At 46.3% G+C, this 25,909-nt stretch overlaps 1 pseudogene; it reads left to right on the forward strand.

The window, feature by feature from the left end:
* Positions 1-2,547: 2,547 nt before the first annotated feature.
* LOC136479746 (probable cinnamyl alcohol dehydrogenase 1) lies at positions 2,548-24,706 on the forward strand (annotated as a pseudogene).
* Positions 24,707-25,909: the final 1,203 nt, after the last annotated feature.

Here is a 25,909-nt window from a genome sequence, read left to right on the forward strand (position 1 = left end):
AATGAAATAACCATTGGTCAGAATAGATTTTTTCCATTAATTCATTGTAACAGATAGTAGATACAATTTGGACGAGTATGTGATTGTACTCGTCCAGAAACTACTGAATCTAAACTACTAAACCTAAACTATTCAGCCTACTAAATCTAAACTATTGAATCTAAAAACGATCCTCTCTGTTATAGCGAGAGGATCATGCTCACTTCGCTCACTTGGTTGTCAAAGAAGAAGTCGATGTCATCATCATCGTCGTCGTCCTCCTCCTCCTCCTCCGCCTCCTCGTCATCCTTGTCCTCCTCCTCCTAGGTGCTCCAGGGTGGACTCCGATCAGGAGACCTCTAGTCGCTGGAGGTGTCATCAGAAGTGGAGCGTTGCATCCACTCATCCTCCTTGGAGGACGAGTAATTACTGGGAAGCTTGAAGGGGGCTACCCGACATGGTTGTAGATGGAAGAAGGGGATGAACACAGAAGAAGGGTGGTTTTAGGTGGTAGCGGCTTGAAGAATATGTAGAGCAGTGAGTGAGCCTCGCTTCGGCTTCGCCCAGTGGAAGTAATGGTGTTGGAAGTTGGGACATTCAACACTCACGTTGAATTTACCATCGGCAGACCAAATGGTCGTTTAGGGCCGGCAGCCATAATGCATATCTCAATTGGCTTGGCATTCCATACGACGCAGAAATGCAACACCCAATAGCACTGCAGCATCTATCGTTCAACCGTTGGTGCTAGAAGTTTCATCCACTGGTTCGATTCCTTTCTAGGCCCCGCTATCGATCCAACCGGTGGTGGAACTACATCACCATCGCTTATGTAATAAACGGCGGTGATAATGGCGATAGTGATCGCTCGATCGGTAGTAGTGTGAACACCAAGATTTATTCTCGTTGTTCAGTTGCTTGCCGGCAACTTACGTCCATGTTGTGGCGAGTCAAAGCTAGGTCGCTCACATGCTAATTGGCATCACACGCCAAGCCCACACCAAGGGCGCCGTAAGAACCACACTAGAGAGCACTCCACAAGCCATAATTCCACAAGAGTTGCTTTTTGCGAATCTCCCGCGGGGAATAAGCACAAGAACCCCCTCACAATGCCTTGATCGGAGCCGGCAACAATCACCAAAGCCGCTCAATGATCCTCCGCTGCTCCAAACCATCTAGGTGACAGCAACCACCAAGAGTAACAAGAAATCCCGTAGCGAACATGATCACTAGTGCCACTAGATGCCTCAACTCAATGCAAGTGCACTAGGATCACTCCTAATCTCACTTTGGATGAAGCAATGACCAAGGAGATGAGAGGGAGGTGTTTGGCTCAGCTCTAGGGGGTGTATCACACATGAAAAATGCCAAGAGAGCCGGCCACAAGCTGGCCAAGCCCCTTAAATAGACCCCCAAGATCTCCACTAGACATTACTCCAACAAATCGACCGTCGGACCTTCTTTATGGGACCGTCGGACCGGCCGATGGCTCGGTCCAACCTCTTCCGCGATCGCCACGTGTCCGCACCTTTGAATTCAACTGTTACGTGCTCAAACGGTCGACTGCATGGTCCGAGGCCGACACCCATCGGACCAATGCCACTCACGGTCCGATGCAGTCCAGAGAGGGACTAGAGAGCGCAAAACGACTTTGACTGAGTCCGACGCAGACCGTTGAACCAATTCCAAGGGTCCAATGCCCCTTTGACCGCACGCCCACTCAGCTGACCATGGTGAACAGTGCCACCATATAGTCCAACGGTGCACTTCACCATGGTCCGACGCTCTCGCGTGCTCTCAGCCTCTCTGCGTAGTTAGGGTCAGGCGTTGGACCATGCCTCCAATGGTCCGATGCTTTACCTTATCAAGGTCCGATGCTACGCAGAGCCACCTTCTTTTCTATTTCGTCAACCCTTTCCCTCATGTGCTAACTCCAAAGTGTTTCCATCACTTATGTACATGAGTTAGCATCTTCCAAAGCATTTTCACAAGGTTTTGTTAGCTCACTAGGTCCTAATGCACATGCAAAGAGTTAGTTCACCTAGTGACACTTAGATAACTGCATTTCACTTCGAGTTTTCCCCACTTTATAGTACGACTATCTATCCTAAACCCTACCATGCACTCTTATTGAGTCTTGACTGGCAAACAAAATGCCCTAGCTTATACCTTTGCCTTGAGCCCTTGCATTTTGTTTTTCTCTTTCTTCTTTTCCAAGTTTGGAGCACTTGATCATCAATTGGCCATCTCCATCACCTTGAGTGCCATCCTTGCTCTGCCTTGGATGTGAACCAACCTATCTCATAAACAACACTAGAGCATAGGGTTAGTTCACTTGGTTGTCTCAATTAGTCAAAACCAAACATGGGGCTTTCAGAGGCCCGACAAGTACGGAGATTCCATAGCGCCTGCCTGTTCAACGGGCGTGAGGCTCTGTTGGCCACTCCTTTGACAGGGTCACACAACCGGCATGACACAATAGGACAAGTGACCTGGGGCTCCTTCACAGCCAAGGAAGCCTCGAGAAGGTTCACCTGAGGGAGGCCGCACTGGAGCAGACAGCCCCTGATGGTCAAGTGTCTGGCGGTGGCAGCAATGTCAGGCAGTGGCTGCAGCTCCATCGACTCCTCCCTACGCGACGAAGGCAAGGTCCATACACGCCGCGACAGCATACTCCTACACCCGGCGTAAGTACACCATAGACTCGAACCCAAAACCAAGTTGTACCCGACCCCTCCTTAGGATATAAGGGAGGGTCAGCTCCTCGAAGAAAAAGAGAAGAGAAGAGAGGAGGATCAAATAGTAGACAATCCCCAACTAGGCCAATTCGACAACCCATCTAGAGAAGGCCGGTTCCTTACTCGCTGCGGATGAACACCTCTGACGAGCCGTAGGATAGCACCGAGCGACCCCCCACTAAACTCTCCATCTCCATTGTTGTAACCACCGATTTGGGTGCTCCTTAACACGAAGAACACCTCACTGCTGGGCATAGAGCTCAGAAGCCCGAATTAGGATAGATCGCCGTGTCTCTCTTGTGTTTTTTAGTGCCCGAGCCACCAGAGACCCACACATCGACTTCTGACGATTAACCACGATGCTCGCCGCGGTTACGAACCCGTGACAGTGTGTCAAACTAAGTAAATAGTGAAGTTGATGCTTACTATGGAGCATATATTGGGTCCATGGGATTGCAAAAATTTGAGTGCAAATAGCAACATGCTTGTCTTTTGTGCAGCTAGCTTATTGGTTTCATTCTCATAACGTCTTCTTATGGGAGGTACTATGTGTATGATAATTTGCAGAGCAGTGCAAAGCAGCGATGTTTCACTGAAGATCATATACTGTGGAGTCTATTATGCTGACATTATTTCTACACAAAATAAGCACAATAATTCAAATATCCTTTGGTTCCTGGGTAAGCTTTTTAGATCAATATGTACATTGAATCCCTCAGAGTACAAAAACAAATTGTTAGGAAGTGCTGCCTATTGGCTAAACGTGGTGTTTGTACTGTATATTTGTCAATGTTATTGATTTGTGCAGGCATGAGATAGCTGGGGTTGTAACTGATGTTGGTGCAGATCAAAGGCTTTAAAGTGGGTGACCATGTAGGTGTGGGAACCTATGTGAACTCATGTCGGGATTGTGAGAACTGCAACAGCTCTTTAGAGAATTACAGCCCAGAAACAGTTTTTACTTTCAACAGAACTGATACTGATGGAACTATCACAAAGGGGGGTTACTCCACTCATATTGTAGTCCATGAAAGGTAAGGCAGTACCATTTTAGTTGGCTGTTCAAAAAAGAACTTCTAAATTGATAAAAGCAAATTTTAGGGATGAAAACAGGCTCCTAATTTATTTTGTTCCACTATAATTTTATTTTCTTATTTAATCATACTGTGTAGTCTCTTATGGGAGGTGAGTAAAATTGTATTATTGTTGTCCAACCATTTTTACCAAAATCAATAAATGATCAAAGAATAATATATAGGGCCCATATAAGTAGTTATACCTTGATGCTGGTTCAAGTTCAATACAGCTTTTCTGATAAGGTAAAACTTTCTGTTGATTAATTAACATTTTTGGTACTGTTTCAAAGTACCCGATGGCTACCATTTGGCAAAGGCGGCACCTCTTCTATGTGCTGGAATCACTGTTTATACTCCAATGGTGCGGCACAACATGAACCAACCTGGAAAGTCGCTAGGAGTCATTAGACTGGGTGGTCTGGGTCACATGGCAGTGAAATGTGGTAAAGCCTTTGGTCTTAAGGTCACAATTTTCAGTACAAGTGAATCAAAGAGAGATGAAGCCATCAGTGTCCTTGGAGCAGATAATTTTGTTATATCATCAGACACACAGCAGATGGAGGTACCACACATTGCACAGTTTCAACATACCTTAGTACTTGATCTGTTCCATAATATGAGACATTTTAGCTTTGTCCTAAGTCAGATTTCTCTAATTTTGATCAAGTTAATAAAAAAAATGCACCAGTACCAACAGCATTAAATTGAATCCACCATGAAATATGTCTTGATATTGCACTTATTTGGTATTGTAGGTGTTAATATATATTTTCTATAAACTTGGTCAAAATTAGAGAAATTTCACTTAGGACAAAACTAAAATATATTGCATTTCGGAAAGGACGGAAGATGCCATGTTTTTCTTGTTGATAATGATCACATAATTTTGTATTAGTAGCAAAACAACAATAACGTCGGTATGACACCACCTTTTGGTGGGAAGAATTTTTTTCTGCATTTTATTGTCAAATATACAAGCATATCACATTATTTTCACTAGAAAAAAATAGGCCAGCAGAACACTATCTTTCATTCCAAACTTCCAGGCAACCAGTTCTGTATATGACCATGGATAACATTCTTATGCTGAAAAGAAAGATGTGTTGCTAAATAATGTTTGTTCTGCTTAACCTGAAAATTGATTGTGACTATATTGATCTCTTGCTTTTGCAGTCCCTGAAAAACTTGCTGCACTTCATAGCTGACACAGCTTCTGGTGATCATCCATTTGATCCATATCTCTCACTCCTTAAGTTTGGTGGTGTGATGACAATAGTGTGCTTTCCAAGTGAGATGAAAATGCATCCTGCAAGCCTCAATCTTGGTAATTCTCTGTTCTGACACTCGTGTAGTGAAAATATATAAACGTGGTAACAGAAGCAAAATCATTTAGATTTAACCTGAACTTCTTTGTTAGGTGGAGGTACAAAAGGCATCCAATATATGATTAACTTTTGTGCAGAGAACAAAATCTATCCAGCGATTGAGATTATCAAGATGGATTATATCAACGAGGCTCTTGTGAGGCTTGTTAATCGAGATGTGAAATACCGCTTTCTCTCGTCTTTTTGTCAATATATGAGAGCAATCACAATGTAAGTCATTCCAAATGAAGTGTAAACATAACAAATAATAGGGGAAATAAGTATATTTGTAATGATAAAGTCGCTCAAGCGTGTTTGGTTTAGGGGTGGCCAAGGAAGGACTGGTTCGACCCGTTTTTGGTAGTGTTTGGAATAAGCACTGTGTCAATGTGATCGACAATACCTGCTAGTCCTAGTTTGCTGCGTGCTCTTACAGATAAAATAATAGCAGGCTAGTCTATCTGCAATGCCCAAATCAGCAGTAGTGCTCTTTTACCTGCAACAGTTTGAGTCAAATAATAGACATATGCACATATGTATCAAAAAAAATTATTATATTTTTATCCACTAATTGACCTTATCCTTTTTCCTTTTATGAAAACATCTAGGAGAAAAATAAATGGAATGTTTCAAATTACTATACCTGCCTATAGCCCAGGGTTCTGGGATTCGGCCCGAATGGACCGGATTTCACCGAAATTCGTCCATTTTGGCCTGGTCTGAGATAAAACTAAATCGGTCAAAATATTTTGGCCCAATTAAATTTCCAGCCCGTTTTATGGTCCAACAAGAGCCCACGAATGTTCGTCCATCGGTATGACGCTAAAAAACTTGGTCACGGTGCCTAGCTTTCTTGCGAGCCGCCGCCGGCAGCATCGTCTCCGCTCCCTGCCGCCTGCGCTAGCGCTACTGCAGCCACCGCGAGAGCTGTGGTTACTTCCCTACGTCCGAGCTCGCGCCATGTACACTCCTCGACGCCACCCGCGTGCCATGGACGCTCCTTGACGCTCGCCGTCGCGCCGTCACTGCATCTGATGCGTTGTTGCTGCCATCTGCACCCCCTGCTGCCACCACCGCGCCGTTGCTGCCCTCCGCATCACCTGCGCGTTCCCTGTCGGCGCCGCGTGCACCCTCTCCAATCCCACTGCCACGCCTGGTCATTTGGGGAAATTTTGTTCAAATTTGCTCAAATTTCATTCAAATTTTGAGTGGATACCGATCCGAATTTTCCGAATTTCGTCCAATTCGGTGGGCTCTGAAATTTTTTGAGAAAAGAATCCCAGAACCTTGCTATAGCCTCGCATCTGATGATTCTCACATTTCCTTTTGGACCCTGATTTCAGTTCTTTACAACCATTCTCTTTCAGAAAGTGAGCAATCACATGCAGTTTCAACCTTAATTCCACACTTCTGGCCTGAAATATTAGATATAGCAGATAGAATTCAAAATACCATTTGTAAAATATGATATTTTTTCTAGCGAGGTAGTGAGGTCCGTGGACAGACATGATAAACTACAAATGGCCCCGATATGATCATCTAGTCGGTGAACCTAGATTTGCCTGACAACAATATGCCATCTCGTCTTCATCTATGCCTGATTCCTCACAGCCATGTTGTAGGTAGGAGTAGGATGCAAAGTGGGTGCCTAGTGGATAATTTTTTTATCACCTTCTTATTTCATTTTTCATTCTATTTCTCTCTTAACCTTGAAATCAGGATTCTTCATTTAGATGACAGTTGCCATCAACCAATGCAAAAGAATCAGAAGCACCCCTAGATCGTCGTCCAATCTCCCCAAATAGATTCCACCCGCATGGCTTCCACAACGGTCAAGCAAACCGAGGATCGGTTCTCGTGGCACTGGCAATGTGGCACCCACCGGTGTCGGTCACCCCTTCCCTCACATTCGATCGAGGCCAAAATTGACGTGCTCCCTTTCCTCGCTCGGTTGCGGCCGTCCATTGACGCGCTCCCTCCTGTGTCCTCTCGACTACCCTGCAGCTCGTCCCATTATTTGGAGGTTTGCAGCCAGAAATCAATTGGGTAGTTCTGAATCCAAAGCAGTGGCACAAATCTAATACAGATAACCGTTCGTCCATTCCATTCTGATTCTTGTCTTCATTTTAGCTTTCGTAACCTCATCTTTGCATCCACCAGCTTTAGAAAGAATGCAGCAATTTCAGAGTCAGAGAGGAATTGTTCTAAAAAAATACCTCTTCTTTCACTGTTCGGGCTTGCAGTACTCAAAAGGCATATATTCCATACACACATGCTCAAGAACGAAAGGAACCATCAATGTTACGCTATAGAACAAACTGGGCTGCTTAAACTTTATGGACACAAACAAACATCGAGAAGATTACAAGTTTTGGCTAAAATGAAGTACATTGCAGAATTCAGCTGGCCACACAATAATGAACGGTGCAGACGTGCAGGAGGGCTCCAACCGCTGGTTAATTAAACATGCTAAACCTTTACATGCATTAAGCAACATCTAGAATTCTAATCCTTCAAATCTAAACCGGTATGGCGGTATCGACTTGACACTTTCACCAGTTTAGACTTAATCTAGAGTTCTATACATGACTGGGATGATGTTAAATAAACTACTGCTTCCTTGTGTGAACATACGGCAGGGGAAGACGGCGCCGAAAAAGCTCCCTACTGTGGTACTGTAGCCACAGCAAGGGCAGCGTCGAACGGCTCACATGCCGCACTGTAGCCACAGCAGGGGCAGCGTCGAACAGCTCACATGCCGCACTGGTAGGAGCCAAAGTCAGCCCTGCTATCACATCTAGTCACTGTAGCAACATGACAGTTGTACGAGGACTAGATATGTAGAGTTGTATATATAGTTTGTCACTGTAACTCAGTAAAGAGAGCGAGTTCAGTTTTGCCATCTCCTCTGTAGAGCTTCGGCCAACGCTGGTGCTTGTGCTATGTGTGTACTCTGTTATCCCTCCCTTCTTCTACCTCTAGCCATAGTGCATGGTCGGACAACGATAGTCGTGGTCGCCAACACTGGTGAGTGGTCGACTCACCCATGCCGGTGATCCTGTGGGCCAACAAGTGGTATCAGAGACGTACTAGCGCTGTCGTCGGTGAAAGCATCTAGGCCCCTAGTTGGGTTTCGGTGATTAATGACAATACGTGATTACTATGACTAACGTTTGTTTTGCAGAGGCAATTAAGTTAGGACATGGTAATGGAGATCGATTGGGCAATCTTGGTGGTCATGCCCTTACGATGGAAATCATTTCGGTTTTCAAAGGATGGACGATAAGATTAAGGATGGACTAGTTCTAAGTGTCTATTGGAGTTGAAGAGACACTTAGAGTAGTTTAGGACTTTGTTTTCCCTTTGGCCGTACTATTAAGGGGGGTATGGATGGATAGCTTGACCTATGTGAGTCTAGTGGGTTAGCTGTGGTGCACACTTGCTAAATCTAGCACTAGGTAGCTCCTAAAAGGCCCTTAGATCCATTGGAGCAAACTTCATTCACATATGATTGAGAGTTGGAAGTGAATGGAGGGTCAAATACTGACCGGACGCTGGTTCCGGTGTGACCGGACGCTGGCGTAGAGTCCGGTCAGTTCATTTGATCAAGATGATTTTGTCTGGTGCGACCGGACGCTGAGAGGTGAGTGACCGGACGCTGAGGGTCAGCGTCCGGTCGACTCCAGTAAGGTTCCAGAGAGGGAAAATCGTGACCGGATGTTGTCCAGCGTCCGGTCACAGCTTAAACACTGGAGTTCGGGGAGTACTGACCGGAGCGTCCGGTCAACTTGATCGGAGCATCCGGTCACCCCGCAGAGGCACATAACGGTTCATTTTTCAACCAAGGTTATAAATACTTCCTCCATTCATATGAGGGGGTACTTTTGCCTATTCCAACAGCTGAGAAACACCTTTGAGAGTGCCAAGAAGAGCAAGGTCCTAGTGAGGTGATTGAGATTTGAGAATCCCAAAGAGAGCCCTCATTAGTGAAAGCAAGAGTAGCAAAGTGTTTATCCACCCATCTCATTAGGCTTGTCGTGGTCAAGTGAGAGTTCATGCTTGTTACTCTTGGTGATCGCCATCACCTAGACGGCTTGGTGGTGATTGGGAGCTTGGTGATCATCCGGCGGAGCTTGTGGATGACCCAACTCAAGTTGTGAGCGGTTGTGGGTGATTCACCACGACGGAGTGTCAAAGAATCAACCCGTAGAGAGCACTTGATCCTTGCGCGGATCAAGGGGGAGCTACACCCTTGCACGGGTGCTCCAACGAGGACTAGTGGGGAGTGGCGACTCTCCGATACCTCAGCAAAACATCGCCGCGTTCCTTCTTCTCTCTTTACTTTGAGCAATTCAATTCTTGTCTTTACATTCATAGAATTGCTATGCTAGAGTAGGGTTGGAACTTAGGTTGCAAGACTTTTTGTGCGATAGAACATTAGAAACACATTCTAGGCACAAGGGGTTAATTGGGCTAACCGTAGGGTTTAATTATTCCAATGAGCCACATGATGCTACTAACGATGTTGTTAAGATTGATATAGCTACATCATGTGATGATTTGATCATTGAGAGCATTGATCAAAGTTCTAGTAGCAAGGGCAAGCAAGTGGTTGAGGCCGATAATTATGATGAGTTTGTCAAGCTCAAGAATGACAATGAAAAGCTCAAGAAAGATCTTGAAGAGATCAAAAGCCACAACACTATTGTGCTAGAAACTCTTGATCATGATGGTGATTTGATTCTTGAGAACAAGAAGCTCAAAGAAGAAAACAAGAAGCTCAAGGAAGAGAAAAATAATGATGCACTCAAGGAAGAGAACAAAAAGCTCAAGTTGGAGAAAGAGCATCTCAAGATTGGATTGAGCAAGTTCACAAGAGGCAAGCATCTTCAAAGTGAGCTACTAATGAACACCGTCATGAAGATGGATAGAAGTGGCATTGGGTACTTGGCAAACCAAGAGAAGAAGGCTCAAGCTCAACAACAACACAAGTCAAAGCCAAAGCCAAAGAGATGTTTTGAGTGTGGACAAGAAGGCCACTTTGCCCATGAGTGCCAAACTCCACCACCACAACCCTTGCCCAAGCATGCTAGACCTTTTGCCTTCAATGCTCATTACATGCTTAGAAAGGATTCTAGTGGAAAGATGAAAGTCATGTTCTTAGGACCTCCCAACAAGAATAGGCCTAAGAAAATTTGGGTAGCAAAGTCACTTGTTGAGAAGGTGAAGGGCCCTCAACAAGTTTAGGTTCCTAAAGCTTGATCTCTTGTGTGTAGGTGAACTACAAGACCGGTGGAAGTCATTGGGTTATTGATAGTGGTTGCACACAACATATGACCGGTGATCCTCGTATGTTCACCTCACTAGATGAAGAAGTAGATGGACAAGAAAGAATCATATTTGGAGATAATTCAAAGGGCAAGGTCAAAGGATTGGGCAGAGTGGCAATATCAAATGATCATTCAATCTCAAATGTGCTATATGTTGCTTCATTGAGCTTCAACTTGCTATCCACTGGACAATTGTGTGATCTTGGCTTCCAATGCTTGTTTACCGAAAAGGAAGTTGTTGTATCTAAGAAGGATGATGATCAAGTGATATTCAAAGAATTTAGGTACAACAACCTATATCTAGTGGATTTCACCTCCGAAGATGCTAACTTGAAGACATGCCTATTCACCAAAACAACACTTGGTTGGCTATGGTATAGAAGACTTGCTCATGTTGGAATGAGCTCACTCAAGAAGCTAATGAAGAATGATTTGGTGAGAGGGTTGAAGGATGTGAAGTTTGAGAAGGACAAGCTTTGTAGTGCATGTCAAGCCGGCAAGCAAGATGCAAATACTCATCCAACCAAAGCTTTCATGTCAACCACAAGAGTGCTAGAACTCCTTCACATGGACTTATTTGGACCAACAATATACAAGAGTTTGGGATGAAATCTTTATTGTCTTGTGATTATTGATGACTATTCAAGGTACACATGGGTATTCTTCCTTCATGACAAATCCGAAGTTGCGTCATGCTTCAAGAAGTTTGCCAAGAGAGCACAAAATGAGTTTGAAGTGAAGCTCAAGAAGATAAGAAGTGACAACAGTAAAGAATTTGACAACACAAACATAGAAGCCTATTGTGATGAAGTTGGGATCAAGCATGAAGTCTCCGCAACATATACTCCTCAACAAAATGGTGTAGTTGAGAGAAAGAACTGGACATTGATCACTCTTGCAAGAACAATGCTAGATGAGTACAACACCCCCTAAGCTCTATGGGCGGAAGCTATCAACACCGCATGCTATGCATCCAACCGCCTATTCCTTCAAAAGTTCCTTGGCAAGACACCTTATGAGTTGCTCAATGGGAAGAAGCCGGACGTCTCCTTCTTTAGGGTGTTTGGTTGCAAATGCTACATCTACAAGAAGCGGCAACACCTAGGAAAGTTTCAAAGACGTTGTGATATTGGTTTTCTTGTTGATTACTCATCAAAGTCCAAAGCATATAGAGTATTTATTCATGCCACTGGCTTGGTTGAAGAAACATATGATGTGGAATTTGATGAATCTAACGGCTCCCAAGGAGCACATGAGAATCTTGATGATGTAGGTGATGAACCATTGAGGGAGGCTATGAAGAACATTTCAGTTGGAGACATCAAGCCTAAAGATGATGAAGATGATGTACAAGTGATTGATCCACCTTCTTCATCAAATATGCCACAAGATGGTGAAGAAGATGGGAGAGTAGAAAATGAAGATACTCATGTCTCCCATGAGCAAATGGTGGTACAAGCACAAGATGTTGATGCTCCACAACCTCCCCCTCAAGTGGTTAATAGAAGAAATACACCTCTACTACAAGATCATCTACAAGATCTCATCATAGGGAGTCCATCAAAGGGTGTAATGACTTGCTCACAAAAACTTGCTTCATTTACTGCACATCACTCTTTTGTCTCTTGTTTTGAGCCTACCAAGGTAGAACAAGCTCTTCAAGATCTGGATTGGATAAATGCCATGCATGAAGAGTTGAACAACTTCACCCACAGTGATGTTTGGACTCTTGAAGAGCGACCAAAAGATGCAAGAGTCATTGGAACAAAGTGGGTGTTCTACAACAAGCAAGATGATCAAGGTGTTGTTGTGAGCAACAAGGCAAGACAAGTTGCAAAGGGTTTCTCTCAAGTTGAAGGTTTGGATTTTGGAGAGACCTTTGCACCAGTTGCAAGACTAGAAGCCATCCATATCCTACTTGCATATGCATCACATCATGAAATGAAACTATATCAAATGGATGTGAAAAGTGCATTTTAAAATGACTTTATTAATGAACTAGTCTATGTTGATCAACCTCCCGGGTTTGAAGACCCTAGTTATCCTAATCATGTTTATAGGTTGTCCAAAGCATTATATGGGCTTAAGCAAGCCCCAAGAGCTTGGTATGAGCATCTTTGGGACTTCCTCATTGAGAAGGGCTTCACCATTGGGAAGGTCGACACCACACTATTCACCAAGAAGCTTGATGGACATATCTTGATTTGTCAAGTGTATGTTGATGATATCATCTTTGGATCATCAAATGAAGATTCTTGCAAAGAGTTTGGTGAATTGATGTCGAAGGAGTTCGAGATGTCAATGATTGGAGAGCTTACATTCTTTCTTGGCTTTCAAGTCAAGCAAATGAGAAGGGATTTTCATCTCTCAAGAGAAATATACAAGTGATCTTCTCAAGAGATTCAAGATGGATGAATGTAAGCCAATCAAGACACCAATGCCATCTAATGGACATCTCGACCTAGATGAGGGAGGTAACATGGTTGATCAAACTCTCTACCGCTCTATGATTGGTAGCTTGTTATATTTAACCACATCTAGGCACGACATCTTGTTTAGTGTGTGTATGTGTGCTAGATTTCAAGCTAATCCTATGGAAACTCATTTGATTGCCGTTAAAAGAATCCTTAGGTATCTTAAGCACACACCAAGCATTGGCCTTTGGTATCCCAAAAGAGCTATATTTGAATTAGTTGGCTATTCCGATTCAGATTATGCCGGTTGCAAAGTTGATAGAAAAGGCACATCCGGAGGGTGCCATTTGCTTGGTAGATCACTTGTGTCTTGGTCCTCCAAGAAACAAAATAGTGTGGCTTTGTCCACCACCGAAGCAGAATACATTGCCGCGGGTGCTTGTTGTGCACAAATTCTTTATATGAAACAAACTTTGCTAGACTATGGTGTAGTTCTAGAAAAGTACCTCTTTTGTGCGACAATGAAAGTGCGGTAAAACTTGCAAATAATCCGGTTCAACACTCTCGCACCAAGAACATAGATATCCGCCATCACTTTCTTAGAGATCATGTTGCAAAGAATGATATATCATTAGAAGGTGTAAGGACCGAGGATCAATTGGCGGATATCTTTACTAAACCGCTAGATGAGGCAACTTTTTGTCGATTGCAGAATGAGCTCAATGTTCTTGATTTTAGCAACTTCACTAAAAAATGAGCTTGTGTTGTCCTTTGCATTGCATTGTAATATACAACATGTTTACTTTATGGTAATGCACTTAGGGCTTGTCTAACATGGTTAAGATAACCGCCGTAAAGCTTGTGAAGAAGCTTAACCCTGGATCAAACTTGACAAGCAACTAGATTTACTTTCAAGTATTGCATTACATATGCATGAATGTTGCTTTGTCGTTTATCTTCAATTGCCCTCTTATTGCCTATTTTCTTAAAAAGAATTATAGCCTAAGGCAAAATATTTTGAAAATTTTGAGGGTTTGAGAGAGGTCACTCACATCAGTCCCAATTGGTGTTTATTTGGATCTTATTGAAGTTGGGACTTGATTGGGAATAGGCAGCACGAAGGACTTTGAAGATTTGCTGGAAAAAGAGTGATCGGACGCTGCACCGGACTCTGAAGTCCAGCGACCGATCAGTTCACAGGAGGTGAACCTGCTATGATTGAAATGACCTGATTTCCACAAAGGGAGATCCACAGCGTTGAAGTGTAATAAGACCGTTGTAGATCATATTACCCAAATTTCCAGTCGAATACCACATCCATACAACGATAATATCAGAGTACATAAGGTACGGAATTACATAAATTATTATATCGCCGCATTGGTGGAATCAAAAGTAGCATTCATTCAGAACAGCTTGAAAATAAGATCGCCAAACTCGAGCGTAGGAACGAACCCCTCAACCATCAAACTCCTCTGAGCTATACTCCTCAGCAGAACCTATGTGCCAAAATTTATCAGTACGATTTGTACTGGCCACTCCCACCCTATGAGCATTGCTTTGTGGAAATTGGATGCAAGTTGGATATAATCAAAAGGAACCTATAAGGCTGGGGTTTCCTATGTATTAGCATATCAAGAGTTTGATAATAGTTGGTCAAGTTTTAACACCATTCCCACACCCATTCCACCCCATTCCCGTCCAGAGCCAGATTTTGATCCTGGGATCGATATACCACCATCACCATACCATCGCTCAGTCGATAGGCCAACTCCCTCTCAGCACTATCTCAAGGCCCGTAGCCCCTGGCTACGACCGACACTCTCTCACGGGGGAAGAAGAGAAGGACTCATCTCATTATCTAGTTTAAGTGAAACCCAGCAAAGGTCCATAGCCGACAAGTCGGCTCATGTATCAATCGATCAACCATACACTCAGCAGAGGTTTTACATAACCACAAGATCTGCCTTCTTCGCTGACCGTCGTCAACTAGGCTGATTCTGGCTGCTTGCTAGCCTAGGATAATGCCACTCTACCATTCAGCCCTGGTACACCCCAAGTCTAGTCTGGGGCGGCTGAAATTGTGAGTCATGAGCCGGGTCCACAAGGTCTCCATGAAGTCTCGAAAGGGTGTGGGGGAATTCTCCACGCCCCGTACCTCCTTACACTGTCCGCTATCAACCTAGCAATAGTGGCAATATCCTACCAAGTAGTCCGGCCGTCCCGCACCATATAGGCCGAGTGGTACGTAAGGCTTCCCGGTGAATCTGAGTACTAGTAAGTCCTTAGGGATGACCAAGCCAGAATGTCTTCATCAGGGTTTCCATTTACCGTGCCACCACAGCACCTCCACCCCGGGCTCCTCCCATCATAGGTTCACACCCAGAACCACCTTATATACCATTTACCCACCACAAGTATCCATTTCCAGGGGTGCCCAGGTAGCACCCCATGGCAAGACTTGCCCTAGGCTCGTCGTATACTCCAACTTGGTCGACACAACCCTCACCCTCCACACACCCAAGTCACACACGCAGCACTCTCCCCATAGTCCAGATAACACCAGTTTCCACCATGCATTAATGTAGTATAAGCATAGTAGAAGTATAAGCAATGAAATATAGCAGTAAGCGTGTGTCTAGCCTAATAGCAGGGTATGCAGGGGTAAGGTTGCGTGAAGGTAAAAGCCATCAAGTAAGCATACTACCATGCAAGTCCTATCATAGTATGATTATAACAGTAAAGTAAAGCAATAGCAGTTCTATATTAGCCATGCATAATAGGTGCTACGAGATTGGGTGGGATGTGGCACCTTTAGTGTAGTCGTCTCCATACTCCTCACGGTACTCACGATCCTCGTCTGTCTGGTTCTCCTCCGAGTCTGCATACGATTGAATTATAGTCGTGTTAGCGACGTCTATAGAATAGCACAAAGAAGCAATGAAAATTCAAAAGAGCCAAATGCACTCAAACATGGGTTCATTGCGTAAAGTTCGATTTTAGATGAATTTTGGTCCTAGTTTCGTATTTTTCTGAGGTCATATGAATTAGTTATGAATTTCTAAAGTTTAAATCATCTCTGAAAATGGGAAAAGGTTGAATTAATCCTGGGCTGACATATGTCACACTGTGTCTGGTCCATGTGGCATGCTAACGCCAGCGTGATGTTAGCATGATGTTATCATCTCGACTCCGAGCTAACAAGTGGGGGTCCTGCTGACGTCATCTTGACATCAGCATGACGTCATCATCGTCATCAGTTCCGACAGGTGGGACCGGGAGCTCTTGGGTTACTGACATGTGGGTCCAGTCAAAGTCAACATCAAGTCAATGGATGAGTCAACGGTCAATGGATCATAGTCACTGACAGGTGGGGCCAGAGCTGCTGTCGTCAGCAGCTGACGTCACCATGACGTCATCATGACGTCACCTCGGCTGTGTTGTTACTGACATGTGGGACCCGCATGATGTCGTCATGACGTCAGCATGATGTCACCTACTGACAAGTGGGTCCAGAGTCTCTGTGTCGCTGACATGTGGGTCCGGTCAATTGGTCAACATTGACCGGTCAACGGTCAACACAGACCGGGTCCAAACTAGGCCGGTTGGGCCTAGATACGGGCTGGGCTTGGGCCACCACGTGGCATGCTGTGGCGTTGCCACATCGTAGCCAAGGGCCTCCACTAGGCTTCGGTCCACAGATCGGCCCACACCGCATGGCTCATGGTGGACTGGTGTTCACGATCCATGGACCATAGGCTGGGTCTTTGGTGGACCGAGTCTATCCTTCTTCCCTTTAGCCTGGTCCATGTGCACCAGGTGCAGGCGTGTGTGGTCGGCGAGGAAGGATTCCTCTGCTTCCTTCCCCGGCGTGCTCCCACCGGTGGTGAGCTCACCGGCGAGCTCCCATAGCGGCGCTGGCGTCCAATTGAGGTGGGGAAAAGCATCGCCAGGCCTCGGCGAATACGGTGGTGGGGTCAAGGTGGCGGCCAGGGCTTCCCAGGGCATTGGCCATGGTGGTCGATGGCTCGGCGTGGCAGTGTTCACCGGTGGGGCATCTAGGGGTTGTTCCAGGGGTCCTGGTGCCCCATTTTCTTTCAGACGGTTAGCGGGAGACAGGATGTAGCGTTGATGACGACCATAGGGCGTGGTGGAGTCCGCACACGGTGGTGGTGCACGACGGAGCTCTGGCCGAGGTTCGGTGCTCGTGGCCAAGGCGCTGTGGTCGGCTAACGATGACTTGGTCTACGTGGCTATCCTCCAGGCATCACGGTGGTGCTCTACGGCTGCGTCCTAGTTCAGCGAGGCGGCCAGGTGCACATGCGGTGGCCGCGCCATGATGGCGGCGCCATGAGCGCGGTGAGCGCATGCTCTGCTATGGCATCCATGGGCTAGGAGGAGGTCTCAGCATAGGAACTCACCGAGTGGTGCTGGTGGCGTTCGGTGGTGGTGCGGTGGTGAGGCGCGTTGTCGGGGTAGGCGCTCAGGGTGGCGCCTAGGCTCCGGGGATCGATGTCTCCGAGCTCTCTGCTCACCTCCCCTCTTCCGAATTTCCTTCTCGGCCCTCTTCTCTCGGTGCGGTGTGGGTAGTTGGGCCACCGAGCGGTGGCGGTGGGCTAAGGAATCCCTAGGGCGCTCTGGGCATTGCTTTATAGCCCCGAGGTCCGAGCTTCACCCATGGCGGACGGCTGGCGATGCGTCGATGGCATCGGATGGTATCATGGGTGCGGGTGGTTGGTGCAAGGGTTGCGTGGGCGTGGCGCCAAGGGAACAGGGCCAGGTGATTCGCGTGACCCCGGGCCCGCGCCTATCATTTTGGTCAGGACTCAGTCGGAGGAGGTGCCGGCGTGGGGAGGAAGAAGACACTATGCCGGGAGTGGCAGACGCGTGGGGTGGATGGCAGCGGCAGCTGGTGGGGCAGACGGGCACGCAGGTGTGAGCGCATGCTAGGCTGGCTTGCTGGGCCGGTCGCTCGGTCGCGCGAGTTGGGCCGGCCTGCACGCGATGCAGGGCTGGCTTGTAGGCCGAGCAGGCCGAGCCGGCTGCGAGGCCTTCTTCTTTTCTTTTCTTTTTCTGTTTTATTTTTCTTCTTCTTTGTTTGAATTCAAATTTGATTTTTAATTTGAATTCAAATCTGGTGTACCTCATCCATTGGATTATTAGATGTGAGGTCCACAACACTCTTATACATATTAGGAACTTTATTTAGCTATTTTGTATAACAAAAATAGGTGTAGTTTTGTTATACAAAAATAGAACTAGTTTCCTCTTTAAGCATTTATTCTTTGGTTTAATTAATAATTACTTTATGGTTTATTACTTTAAGAGAGTTGTTAAGCATTACATAAAGTAAATGGAAATCCAAATCACCATTTGAATTAACAATGTATGCTACATTTTATTTGTTAGGATTTAAATAAACATAATTAACAAATGACATGCCATGCTCATGAAATTGTCTAGATGGGTTACATCTAATGCAACACCTAGGGTTGGCTCCTACAGATGTCACTCAACATTGCATAGGGTAACAACAAAAAATTTGTAGTTGTGATTTTTGGTGTGTGGATTTTTGGGTTGTTACAGTCCTACCCCCTTAATAGAATCTCGTCCCCAAGATTAAAGCGTAACGTACTCTTCGAAGAGGTAAGGGTATCATAGCCGAAGGTCAGACTCTTTCTCCCATGTTGCTTCTCTTTCAGTGTGATTGCTCCATTGGATCTTGCACATAGGAATAGTTTTGCTTCGGGTCTCTTTGGTATCTCTACCCAGAATTCTGATAGGATATTCTTTATACTCGAGAGTGTCTTGAATGTCAAGTGTATCAGTTGGAACTACTTCATCGGGCACTCTCAAACACTTGCATAGCTGTGAGACATGGAATACGGGATGTACACCCACCAATTCCTCAGGTAGCTCAAGTTTGTAGGCGAGCTTTCCAATCCTTTTGCGGATCTTGTATGGCCCAACAAATCTAGGGGCTAGCTTTCCTTTCACATGGAATCTGACAGTTCCACATAGTGGGGATACCTTGAGATAGACGAAGTCTCCCACATTGAACTCAAGTTCTCTTCTTCTTTTGTCAGCATAGCTCTTGTATCGACTTTGAGCAATCCTCAAATTCTCCTTCACTTGAGCAACTCCTTCTGCATCTTGGATCTTAGCGGAATCAAAGAACGATCTTTCCCCCGGTTGAGACCACATCAAAGGTGTCTTACAAGGTCTGCCATACAGAGCTTCAAACGGCGACATCTTGATACTGGCTTGGTAGCTATTGTTGTAAGAGAACTCTGCATAGGGTAGGCATTTCTCCCAATCAGAGCCATAATTCAGTACACTAGCACGAAGCATGTCTTCTAAGATCTGATTTACTCGTTCAGTTTGTCCATCTATCTGTGGGTGGTAAGCAGTACTAAAATCAAGTTTGGTTCCAATGGACTTGTGCAGGGCTTCCCAGAATTGGGACACGAACTGAGGACCACGATCAGATACAATACTAGAGGGAGCTCTATGTAGTCTGAGGATTTGCTCCACATATAGATCTGCTAACTTTTTGGCATCGGTCTTGGTCTTAACTGGTACAAAGTGAGCAATCTTGGTCAAATGATCAACAATCACCCAAATGGAATCATTGCCTTTCCGTGAACGGGGCAATCCAACTATGAAATCCATGGATTTGCTCTCCCACTTCCACTCGGGAACGTCAAGAGGCTTTAACAATCCTACCGGCCTTTGATGTTTAGCCTTGACTCTATTACAGGTGTCACATCATGCCACATGTCCCACAATGTCTGTCTTCATGCCTTTCCACCAAAAGTGTTTCTTCAAGTCTTGATACATCTTTGAACCTCTAGGGTGAATATAGTACTTAGAATCATGGGCTTCGGACAGAATTTCCTCCTATAGTGCTGGATCGGAAGGGACACAGATTCTGTCCTTGAACCAGATGGTTCCTTGTTCATCTTCATGGTGGTTGGTCTTGTAGCCTAGTTTCATCAGACCACGAAGATATTCAATCTCTTCACAACTTTTCTGAGCTTGATGGATGCGATCTGTGAGATCATACTATATGCGGAGCTCATTCAACAAGTCATGCGGTAGTATCTCAAGTTGGAAATCTTCAATTTATTCCTTGAGCTCAGGTGGTATGGATTCAGTGATCAAAGTGTGACAGTAACTCTTGTGACTGAGAGCATCTACGACTACATTAGCTTTTCCCGGATGATAGTGAATTTCTAGGTCATAGTCCTTGATCAACTCTAGCCATCGGCGTTGCCTCATATTTAGATCTTCCTGAGTGAAAAAGTACTTCAAGCTCTTGTGATCCGTATAGATATCACACTTGTTGCCTATCAAGTAGTGTCTCCAGATCTTCAAGGCATGCACAACTGCTGCTAACTCAAGATCATGGGTTGGGTAACGGTTCTCGTGTTCTTTCAACTGTCGAGAAGCATATGCTATCACTCTTCCACCTTGCAACAATACACAACCAAGTCCTTGAAGGGATGCATCACAATAGACCACAAAATCTTTGCCGATGTTAGGCAATGCTAGCAAAGGAGTTGTGGTAAGCTTCTGTTTCAATTCCTAGAAGCTTTGTTCGCACTCAGACGTCCATTCAAACTCCTTAGTCTTCTTCAGAAGGTTGGTCATTGGACGGGCTATCTTGGAGAAGTTTTTGATGAATCGGCGATAATATCCAGCCAATCCCAAGAAACTTCTGATTTCTGTCACATTATGGGGTTGATCCCACTCTTTCACAGCTTCAATCTTGGCTGGGTCAACTGTGACACCTTCGGCTGATAGTACATGTCCTAGGAAGGCAACTTTCTGTAGCCAAAATTTGCATTTACTGAATTTTGCGTAGAGCTGATGTTGGGCTAGTTTCTCAAGCACAGTTCTCAGATGATGTTCGTGTTCTTCAGCGGTGGTTGAATAGACAAGGATGTCATCAATGAATACTACCATGAACTTATCCAGTTCATTCATGAAAACCTTATTCATCATGTTCATGAAGTATGCGGGAGCATTCGTGAGTCCAAAGGACACCACAGTGAACTCATACTGCCCATACCTAGTCACGAAAGCTATCTTTGGGATGTCACTCTGTCGAATCCTCATCTGATGATAGCTAGATCTGAGATCAATCTTGGAGAAATACTTGGCACCTCGAAGCTGATCAAGCAGATCATCGATTCTTGGTAGAGGGTACTTGTTCTTGATGGTGACTGCATTCAAGTTCTGGTAGTCAATGCACATTCTCATCGAGCCATCCTTCTTCTTAACAAACAGAACAGGGGATCCCCAGGGTGAAGCACTGGGTCTAATATACCCCTTTGATATGAGCTCATCAAGCTGTTTCTTGAGCTCGGCTAGTTCGTCCACTGACATGCGATAGGGTCTCTTGGCAATGGGTCCTGTTCCCGGCAAAAGATCAATGATGAACTCCACATCACGGTCTGGTGGCATACCCGGTAATTCTTCAGGGAATACATCGAGATAGTCTTTGACCATAGGCACATCATGAACTGTCTTCTCCTCTTTTTGTGATTCTGAACTGGCTTTAAGGGCACATAGGATAGAAGTGGACCTTCCGGACTGGGGTTCACATCTAATAACTTGGCCTGATGGGTGGGTCACTTGGACGTATCTAGGTGAACATGATATGATACCTCGGTGAATGGTTAGCCAATCCATACCTAAGATGACATCTAGGTTTGTGGAAGGTAACAGGGTTAGGTCGGCTTTAAAGATAAGACCCTCAATGGCAAGACTCACTCCCTTATAGATGTGGGTGCACTTTAGGTCTCCTAAAGGTGAATTGGTGATGATAGGCTTTCCACATGGGGTTACAGGTAGGTCATGCTCTCGTGCAAACTTGGATGATATATAAGAACAAGTTGCTCCAGAGTCAAATAGAACTGATGCAGTATTGCCATTAACTAAAAACATACCATACACCATGTCAGGGGCAGCCTGTGCTTCCTCGGCGTCCAGATGGTTGAGACGTCCACGAGTAGTAGATCCCTTGAACTGAGACTTCTAAGCGGCTGAGTTCTGAGGGCACTCAGTGGCTTTGTGACCCGGTTGGCCACAAGCAAAGCAGGTGAAAGGCGCACCGCCTGTAGGGGTTGGTGTGGGTGCCTTCTAGTTTCTAGTGCTTGGTGTAGAGCGGTTCTATGCTGGGCATTCATTCATAGAGTGGAAATGGTTGAAACGGTCTTGAGTGTTGCAGTCCTAAGCATAACGGTCCCGGGTGTAACGATCCTGAGCAGGGCGGGAGTATTTGGTGGTGTAGCCTCCACTACACCTACTCGATCCAGGGTTGTCATCCCTGTTGTGGCGAGAGCGTTCCCTGGGTGGTGCATCTCTGCGGAACCTCTTGCGATCACGACCATGGAAGGACTCCTCAGGCTTACGCTTCCTCTCCTTGTACTCCTCTCCAGCTTCAGCACGGTCCTTCTCAATCTGGATGCAGCGATCCACCAGAGCATGCAACGTGCTACTCTCAATACCACCAAACTTCAGCTTGATGTGCGGGTTAAGTCCCTTGCGGTAATAGTACAGCTTCTCCTTCTCAGAGTTCACAACATAGGAAGGTGCATAGCGAAGAAGATTGGTGAAACAAGTAGTGTACCCAGTCACCCTGTCCTTTCCCATCTTGATGTTGCAGAACTCCTCAGCTTTGGGCTCCATGATACCCTTGGGAATGTGATGCTCAGTGAATGCTTCGACGAACTCATCCCATGAGATGTTGGCAGGGTCCTCATGGGAATCACTGAAACTGTCCCACCAGGCGCATGCTGCACCTGTGAGCTGGTGTGTGGCAGCTCCAACACACTCATCGTCGGTGAAAGTAGTGAGGTCAAGCTTCTTCTCCATCGCCCTGAGCCAGTCATCGGCCACAAGTGGGTCAGGGTCGGTGCCATCATAGGTAGGTGGCCTTAGCTTCAGAAATCCTTCCAGCTTCCTTTGGAAGTCATTCTGCTGACCTCCCTGGCAATGTTTTGCTCCATTAATAAGAGCTGCAAGAACTTGGGTCTATTGTGCCATCACCTCTGCTAGGTTCGGTGGTGGTGGTGGCAGAATGTTCTCCTCAGGTGGTGGGGTATTCTCTAGGTTGAAGGGTATCCCTCCACATCCACGGCCGCAGCCACGGCCACGGTTGTTTCCACCATGCCCCCCATTTGGTTTGACTAGTTCAGGGGTGGGCGCACGTCCACGGTTCATTACACGATTAGATCGGCGGTTCGGCATCTGCAACACGGATCATAGGAATTTTAGTGTTTGTGCCATAGGTACTTATAATTCAGTATGATTACATGATTTTGATGATTTAAAGAAAAACATTTATACTATCCAACTCTCATTACAAAGAAGCAATAAGATCCATGAGATGCAATAAGATCCAAAACATTCATTACATGGGTTTTATTACATAGCATCATCTCCAGTAGCTACACTTGGAGACTCGCGTGAATCGTACTACGCATAGTGTCTCATATTACATCTCATAAGGGGTACATCATGGGGAACAACTTATGGAAGCTACTGACATGACTCATGACCACGCAGGGTTATCTACTCTAACTCGTACACTACAGCTGGGATACGACTGTTCTCGATCTCGATCTCCTCGTCAGACTTGTGAAGTCTGGACATGTACTTCAAGGCCTCAGCGAGCTCCTTAGTAGGCTTGGCTCTAGGTAGGGTAGGGTAGGCATCTAGGTTGAGGCGAGTTGGGGCTAACTCAAACTCCTCTATCCTAGGCTTCGTCTTGCTATGAATCTCCTTGGGTAGCTGATCCCACATACCCTTCATCTCCCTGAGGCGCTTCTTATCAGACTTCTGCCAAGCCTGCCATGTCCTCTCACACTTGTCCTGTAGGTACTCGTTCTACCGAAGTGCCTCGATCAGGTGACCCTGGTTGCGAATGGCCTTCTTCCTGAACTCCTCTAGATCCTAAGTCATGGTCTTGTTCCGAGATTGGATTTTTAGCAGCTGACGTCACCGTAACGTCATCATGACGTCACCTCGGCTGTGTTGTTACTGACAGGTGGGACTCGCGTGATGTCATCATGACATCAGCATGACGTCACCTACTGACAAGTGGGTCTAGTCTCTATGTCGCTGACATGTGGGTCCGGTCAATTGGTCAACGTTGACCGGTCAACGGTCAACACAGACCGGGTCCAAACTAGGCCGGTTGGGCCTAGATACGGGTTGGGCTTGGGCCGCCATGTGGCATGGTGTGGCGTTGCCACGTCGTAGCCAAGGGCCTCCACTAGGCTTCAGTCCACAGATCGGCCCACACCGCGTGGCTCATGGTGGACTGGTGTTCACGGTCCATGGACCGTTGGCTAGGTCTTTGGTGGACCAAGTCTATCCTTCTTCCCTTTGGCCTGGTCCATGTGTGCTGGGTGCAGGCGTGTGTGGCTGGCGAGGAAGGATTCCTCTGCTTCCTTCCCCGGCGTGCTCCTACCGGTGGTGAGCTCACCGGCGAGCTCCCACAGCGGCGCTGGCGTCCAATTGAGGTGGGGAAAAGCATCGCCAGGCCTCGGAGAATACGGTGGTGGGGTCAAGGTGGTGGCCAGGGCTTCCCAGGACATTAGCCATGGTGGTCGGTGGCTCGGCGTGGTGGTGTTCATCGGTGGTCTACGCGGCTATCCTCCAGGCATCACGGCGGTGCTCTACGGCTACGTCCTAGTCCAGCGAGGCGGCCGGGTGCACATGCGGTGGCCGCGCCATGACGGCGGCGCTGTGAGCGCGGCGAGCACGTGCTCTGCTATGGCATCCATGGGCTAGGAGGAGGTCTCAGCATAGGAACTCACCGAGTGGTGCTGGCGGCGTTTGGTGGTGGTGCGGTGGCGAGGTGCGTCGTCGGGGTAGGCGCTCAGGGCGGCGCCTGGGCTCCGGTGATCGACGTCTCCGAGCTCTCTACTCGCCTCCCCTCTTCCGAATTTCCTTCTCGGCCCTCTTCTCTCGGTGCGGTGCGGGCAGTTGGGCCTCCGAGCAGCGGCGATGGGCTGAGGAATCCCTAGGGCGCTCTAGGCGTCGCTTTATAGCCCCGAGGTCCGAGCTTCACCCATGGCGGACGGGGCGGATGGCTGGCGATGCACCGATGGCATCGGACGGTATCGCGGGCGCGGGTGGTTGGCGCAAGGGTTGCATGGGCGCGGCGCCAAGGGAACAGGGCCAGGTGATTCATGTGGCCCCGGGCCCGCGCCTGTCGTTTTGGTCAGGACTCGGTCGGAGGAGGTGCCAGCATGGGGAGGAAGAAGACACTGTGCCGGGAGTGGCTAACGCGTGGGGTCCGGATGGCAGCGGCAGCTGGTGGGGTAGACGGGCGTGCGGGCGTGAGCGCGTGCTAGGCTGGCTTGCTGGGCCAGTCACTCGGTCACGCGAGTTGGGCTGGCCTGCACGTGATGCAGGGTTGGCTTGCGGGCCGAGCAGGCCGAGCTGGCTATGAGGCCTTCTTCTTTTCTTTTCTTTTTCTGTTTTATTTTTCTTCTTCTTTGTTTGAATTCAAATTTGATTTGGAATTTGAATTCAAATCTGGTGTACCTCATCCATTGGATTATTAGACGTGAGGTCCACAACACTCTTATACATATTAGGAACTTTATTTAGCTATTTTGTATAACAAAAATAGGTGTAGTTTTGTTATACAAAAATAGAACTAGTTTTCTCTTTAAGCATTTATTCTTTGGTTTGATTAATAATTACTTTATGGTTTATTACTTTAAGAGAGTTGTTTAGCATTACATAAAGCAAATGGAAATCCAAATCACCATTTGAATTAACAATGTATGCTACATTTTATTTGTTAGGATTTAAATAAACATAATTAACAAATGACATGCCATGCTCATGAAATTGTCTAGTTGGGTTACATCTAATGCAACACCTAGGGTTGGCTCCTATAGATGTCACTCAACATTGCATAGGGTAACAACAAAAAATTTGTAGTTGTGATTTTTGGTGTGTGGATTTTTGGGTTGTTACAGC

This window comes from Miscanthus floridulus, chromosome 9 (genome assembly GCF_019320115.1).
Source record: "Miscanthus floridulus cultivar M001 chromosome 9, ASM1932011v1, whole genome shotgun sequence".
NCBI lineage: Eukaryota > Viridiplantae > Streptophyta > Magnoliopsida > Poales > Poaceae > Miscanthus > Miscanthus floridulus.